Below are 7,362 nucleotides of genomic sequence, written 5' to 3'. Positions count from 1 at the left end.
AACATTATTCTTTTGTGAAAATATTTTTAATATTAAAAATGTTTCGACTAAAATGAACTTTACAAATGTTGGAAATAATACTGAGAGGGGGGGGGGGGTGAATCAGTATTATCACATTAATAAAACTTTTTCCATTTCCATAATCAGATTCATACATGCTACTTCCACAACTTCTTATGATTAAGTTAATTGAACTTCAATGAGTGCATTAGAACATTATCAACCATATTATCAATTAACAGATGCAGTAACATAGAATAGATCATCACACATAAGGCACACACATGAACACCATGATATAAGGTGGAAACCCAATACGGGAGAAAACCACCTGCTGCAAGTCATCTCAATCTTCTTCTTAATAAGAAAATCCTTTTACAATATTTGTACTGGTGCAGTCTTATACCAGTACGGGAGCTACAACCCCCTTTGCTCTTGTACTAGCCGATCCATTTACTAGTACGCAGGCTACTACCTGCTACAATGCTCCAAAGATTTCCTTTAGCTCTTGTACTAGCTTAGATACTAGTACGTAGGCACCGGCCTAGAATCTTCTCTCCTCCAGGTACCACGTTTCATCAATTTTCATACTGGATACACTGAAGCACAACACATAATCTGAAAGGCTACGTTTCATCCAATTTTCATACTGGACCCAACAACAACATTGAAGCACATAATCAAACAATCTTCTGAATCACCCAATCACCAGATCCATACACATACAATGATATTATGAGAGTTATCAACCAGACCTAGTACATAAAGATAAGTCATTAATCATGCTGCTATCTGAACTCAATACCAGTAACCAAACATCAGTTATGCACCCAAAACCCTGCAGAATAGTCAAAGGCAGTTAAAACAAATTTCAAGCAGGGACCGCAACTTCACTGGTATAGATCTGCGGATACCTGTACTACCTCTGCACCTGCGCCTTCTGTGGCGCTGCGACCACCGCACCTGCGCCTTCTGTGGCGCCTCCGCACTGCGCCTTCTGTGGCGCCTCTGCACTGCGCCTTCTGTGGCGCCTCCGCACTACGCCTTCTGTGGCGCCTCTGTGGCGTCTCCGCACTGCGCCTTCTGTGGCGCCTCCGCACTGCGCCTTCTGTGGCGCCTCTGTGGCGTCTCCGCACTGCGCCTTCTGTGGCGCCTCCGCACTGCGCCTTCTGTGGCGCCTCTTTGGCATCTCCGCACTGCGCCTTTTGTGGCGCCTCCGCACTGCGCCTTCTGTGGCGCCTCCGCACTGCGCCTTCTGTGGCGCCTCTGTGGCATCTCCGCACTGCGCCTTCTGTGGTGCCTCCGCACTGCGCCTTCTGTGGCGCCTCTGTGGCGTCTCCGTACTGCGCCTTCTGTGGCGCCTCTGTGGCGTCTCCGCACTGCGCCTTCTGTGGCGCCTCTGTGGTGTCTCCGCACTGCGCCTTCTGTGGCGCCTCGTACCTCCACAGCTGCACCTTCTGTGGCGCCGCGGACCTCCGCAGCTGCGCCTTCTATTTCGCCGCGTACCTCTGCACTTTTCCTTCACTGTACTTGCGTACCTGTGGATATAGATAATTTCAAGACTTCAAGAATAACCCAGACTATCAGATCTACAGATTTGATCATGCGCCGAAGTGATCTCAATTCATCAGTAGATTCGCCTTATTTAGATCTAGACATTACTCCCAAGAGATCATAGTATTTCAGATCTAGCTCCCATCAACCCAAAAACTACACAAGCCAAATGATCTCCTATGCTTTATATAGGCAAGCTCTTCCTCAAATCATGGATCAATACCACGAGCCAAAACCATTGGATCAAAAAAACTGTTGGACTAATACCATGAACCAACCATGAAATTACGTGAGATCAACACTTTTGGATGCAATACCACGGGCCAAAACCATAGGATCAAAACTGTCGGACTAATACCATGAACCAACCATGAAATTGCGTGAGATCAACACTTTTGACAAGGTACCATGGTCCAAAACCATAGGTTCAAATACCAAGGACTAACTACCATGGACCAAAGGTAAGTTCTCCAACATATACGCGCTTTTCCTCATAGGTTCAAATACCAAGGACTAACTACCATGGACCAAAGGTAAGTTCTCCAACATATACGCACTTTTCCTTGCATGAAAGTGCGTGAACTTTTTCTCTACATGAAATAAACTTTTCTCTGCATAAAAGTGCATGAACTTTTCTCTACATGAAATAAACTTTTCTCTGCATAAAAGTGCGTGAACTTTTCTCTACATGAAATAAACTTTTCTCTGCATATAAGTGCGTGAACTTTTCTCTACACTATAATTTATTTTCTGAGATGAGTGGGTTGCCATCAAGTACAAAATATGTATCATAATGCCAACAATCTCCCCCTTTGGACTTGATGGCAACAACAACCAATCACTCTCCCCCTTTGACATCAAGGGCAAAGGGTTATGCTCCCCCTAAGAACATGCTCCCCCTGACTATAAACCAGATCTGCTGAAGTCTCTGAATGAACTCCCCCTTTGTATATGCCATGGTGCTCCAATCTGATAATGCTCTTTCTGAGAACAAGCTGAAATATCTGCTCTGCTATATAGTGCTGCTCATGCTCAAGCTCCCCCTGACTGTAAGCAAGGTCTGCAAAAAGATGTTCTACAAGAAGAACATGACTCTATATATCATAAATGACCTTCCTATCACCAAAAGACTCAATACATACATTCATCACAATGGTGATACAAAAATTTACATATGATAACATCATTCATCCCAGGCATAGTGGGGAAACATAGGCCGTTACATGACCTGAAGAGATAACTACAATAGAGACATAAAGACCAATCACCTAAGATAAACATCAGCAACAACACTGTATGATCTGCTTCATAGTATCTGTCAACAGCAAGGTACGTCTGCATCAACTCATTCATAACCATCCAGATCTACATGAACCAAGAGTCATCAAATGGAAGCATCTGCATCAATCAACAGATGTACGAAACAACCTATCATCATATAGGTAAGATCTCATCATCATCATGTCTCCAACAATGCAACTTTGAGTAGTCAATCATGAATCCAGCCAACAATCCTCATCCATATATGTGCCAAGAACAATAAAGACTCCATGCAAGCATCATTAGAGAATCAAACACAAATCTGATCCAAGGACCATGTGAACAACTCATAACCATAGCAAGATGAATCATAAGCATTGTCACCAAGGATCATAATGCCAACAATGCATTAAGAACATATGCTCCCCCTAAACTGGTGCCATCTGTCAGATACTCAGATCTGATTTTATGCTCGAGAGATCATACTTCATAGATCAACTTCACTTTTCTTACTGCCTTTCTTCAAACAATCATATACGTGATTGTGCAGTATCCAACTCGCGTATATACTCGACTTTCCTTCATGGAGTTTGCATATGAGATTCAGGACACTGAAGTTTTGTACTTTCAGCTCCCTCTGATTCTAGTTTGTCTGTACGTTGTGCTGTGCCACCTTTTTCTGACTGTACTTCCTTTTTCCTCCATATCTTCAAGCGTGATGATGACATTTTCTCCTTTTGATATGGTGCCCACACTTTGTTCCTGCATTCCTTAGCTATATGTCCAAGCTTGTCACATGCATAACATCTTACATGTTTCATATTCCTCCTGTAACAATCAGCAACTTTGTGACCAAACATATTGCAAGCAAAGCAATATCCATAAAAGTACCTTGATTGAGATGACCTTTCTGCATAATGGTCTTGAACTCTTCTTCTTCTACATCTAGCTGCAACATGTCCAAGATTATGACATACATAACATTCAACATTATTCATAGGAGTAAAGGATTTTCTTTGAGGAATCTCTTTCCTTGGTTGATGATGAGATGGATCTTTCATTTCTTCGTTGATCACTTTAGATTTCTCTTTAGAGTTCCTTGCTTCACCTTGTGAACTAGATTCACCTTCAACCGATTCATGGAAACCAAGACCAGTCTTTATAGCAGGAGACCTTTGACTACTAAGAATATCATCCAAGACTTTAGAGCTATCTTGAAATCGTAAAATCTTATCCTTTTCTTCTATTTTACCTTTCAAGATATTTACCTCAACCTGAAGCTGTTCTTCCTTTTCAAGAGATTGCTTTTTCAAATCTTCTTCAGCTTTTCTTCCTTCTTCCATTTGTTCCCTTAGATTGAGAATCTCCTTTTCTTGTTCTTCATTCAGATCCTGCTGCATTTGACGAACTTGGAAGGCATATTCCAGCTGGGATTTTAAGTTGATGACTTCGTTGTCTTGTTTTTCAATTGCTTGATGTAGATCTTCATTCTGCTTCTTTGATTCTTCAAGATCTCCCTTTAGTGAGAGGAATGTAGCTTCAAGAGTTTCATAGTAGCTAGATCTATCTTTGAGTTTCTTGATGGTTGTGCTTCTTTCATTGACTTCTTTTCTTAATGATGTCACTTCATGCTGCAATTTTTGACATTGGTCTTCCTTGTCCTTGAGTAGTTTTCTTACCTTGTTTCCTTCTTCTAGTTGGGCCTTTAGTTTGGTAGCTTCTTCTTTGAAGTCACATTCCATTTTGTTCAATAGATCTTGTTGATCTCTAATTTTGTCTGTCAGCCTTTTAAATTCTGCCTCTATTTGATATCTTTCTTGTTCACCCATAAGAGCAAGTTCAGTAGTTTCACTATCACTTCCATCTCTTTCACAAGGAAATATAGCTGGAACATCAGAGGATAACACATTCATACCTGATAATGATTCTGAATCTGATTCTGAATCTGAAGAGCTTCTTATGCCTAATCCCCAATCGATTCTTCCACTGTCATAGTTCTTCTGAGATGACTTCTTTTTCTTAGATGCTTTCTTCTTAAGCTTCTTTCCCATTGTTCCACGGATCTCCTTCAAGCGATCAAGCTTCTATCAAAGGACCTGCTCTGATACCAATTGTTGGAAATAATACTGAGAAGGGGGGGGGGTGAATCAGTATTATCACATTAATAAAACTTTTTCCATTTCCATAATCAGATTCATACATGCTACTTCCACAACTTCTTATGATTAAGTTAATTGATCTTCAATGAGTGCATTAGAACATTATCAACCATATTATCAATTAACAGATGCAGTAACATAGAATAGATCATCACACATAAGGCACACACATGAACACCATGATATAAGGTGGAAACCCAATGCGGGAGAAAACCACCTACTGCAAGTCATCTCAATCTTCTTCTTAATAAGAAAATCCTTTTACAATATTTGTACTAGTGCAGTCTTATACTAGTACGGGAGCTACAACCCCCTTTGCTCTTGTACTAGACGATCCATTTACTAGTACGCAGGCTACTACCTGCTACAATGCTCCAAAGATTTCCTTTAGCTCTTGTACTAGCTTAGATACTAGTACGTAGGCGCCGGCCTACAATCTTCTCTCCTCCAGGTACCACGTTTCATCAATTTTCATACTGGATACACTGAAGCACAACACATAATCTGAAAGGCCACGTTTCATCCAATTTTCATACTGGACCCAAAAACAACATTGAAGCACATAATCAAACAATCTTCTGAATCACCCAATCACCAGATCCATACACATACAATGATATTATGAGAGTTATCAACCAGATCTAGTACATAAAGATAAGTCATTAATCATGCTGCTATCTGAACTCAATACCAGTAACCAAACATCAGTTATGCACCCAAAACCCTGCAGAATAGTCAAAGGCAGTTAAAACAAATTTCAAGCAGGGACGGCAACTTCACTGGTATAGATCTGTGGATATCTGTACTACCTCGGCACCTGCGCCTTCTGTGGTGCTGCGACCACCGCACCTGCGCCTTCTGTGGCGCCTCCGCACTGCGCCTTCTGTGGCGCCTCTGCACTGCGCCTTCTGTGGCGCCTCCGCACTGCGCCTTCTGTGGCGCCTCTGTGGCATCTCCGCACTGCGCCTTCTGTGGCGCCTCCGCACTGCGCCTTCTGTGGCGCCTCCGCACTGCGCCTTCTGTGGCGCCTCTGTGGCGTCTCCACACTGCGCCTTCTGTGGCGCCTCCGCACTGCGCCTTCTGTGGCGCCTCTGTGGCGTCTCCGCACTGCGCCTTTTGTGGCGCCTCCGCACTGCGCCTTCTGTGGCACCTCCGCACTGCGCCTTCTGTGGCGCCTCCGCACTGCGCCTTCTGTGGCACCTCTGTGGTGTCTCCACACTGCGCCTTCTGTGGTGCCTCCGCATTGTGCCTTCTGTGGCGCCTCTGTGGCGTCTCCGCACTACGCCTTCTGTGGTGCCTCTGTGGCGTCTCCGCACTGCGCCTTCTGTGGCGTCTCCGCACTGCGCCTTCTATGGCGCCTCTGTGGCGTCTCCGTACTGCGCCTTCTGTGGCGCCGCATACCTCCGCAGCTGCACCTTCTGTGGTACCGCGGACCTCTGCAGCTGCGCCTTCTATGGCGCCGCGTACCTCCGCACTTTTCCTTCACTGTACTTGCGTACCTGTGGATATAGATAATTTCAAGACTTCAAGAATAACCCAGACTATCAGATCTACAGATCTGATCATGCGTCGAAGTGATCTCAATCCATCAGTAGATTTGCCTTATTTAGATCTAGACATTACTCCCAAGAGATCATAGTATTTCAGATCTAGCTCCCATAAGATGTTCAACCCAAAAACTACACAAGCCAAATGATCTCCTTTGCTTTATATAGGCAAGCTCTTCCTCAAATCATGGATCAATACCACGAGCCAAAACCATAGGATCAAAAAAACTGTTGGACTAATACCATGAACCAACCATGAAAGTACGTGAGATCAACACTTTTGGATGCAATACCACGGGCCAAAACCATAGGATCAAAACTGTCGAACTAATACCATGAACCAACCATGAAATTGCGTGAGATCAACACTTTTGACGACGTACCATGGTCCAAAACCATAGGTTCAAATACCAAGGACTAACTACCATGGACCAAAGGTAAGTTCTCCAACATATACGCGCCTTTCCTCATAGGTTCAAATACCAAGGACTAACTACCATGGACCAAAGGTAAGTTCTCCAACATATACGCGCTTTTCCTCATAGGTTCAAATACCAAGGACTAACTACCATGGACCAAAGGTAAGTTCTCCAACATATACGCGCTTTTCCTTGCATGAAAGTGCGTGAACTTTTTCTCTACATGAAATAAACTTTTCTCTGCATAAAAGTGCGTGAACTTTTCTCTATATGAAATAAACTTTTCTCTGCATAAAAGTGCGTGAACTTTTCTCTACATGAAATAAACTTTTCTCTGCATATAAGTGCGTGAACTTTTCTCTACACTATAATTTATTTTCTGAGATGAGTGGGTTGCCATCAAGTACAACATATGTATCATAA

The sequence above is a fragment of the Pinus tabuliformis genome, chromosome 2_2, assembly GCF_031772625.1.
Source record: "Pinus tabuliformis cultivar Carrire ecotype Pingquan chromosome 2_2, CPIR1, whole genome shotgun sequence".
Taxonomy (NCBI): Eukaryota; Viridiplantae; Streptophyta; class Pinopsida; order Pinales; family Pinaceae; genus Pinus; species Pinus tabuliformis.
The sequence above is the reverse complement of the archived record's forward strand: the minus strand, read 5'-3'. Positions refer to the sequence as shown.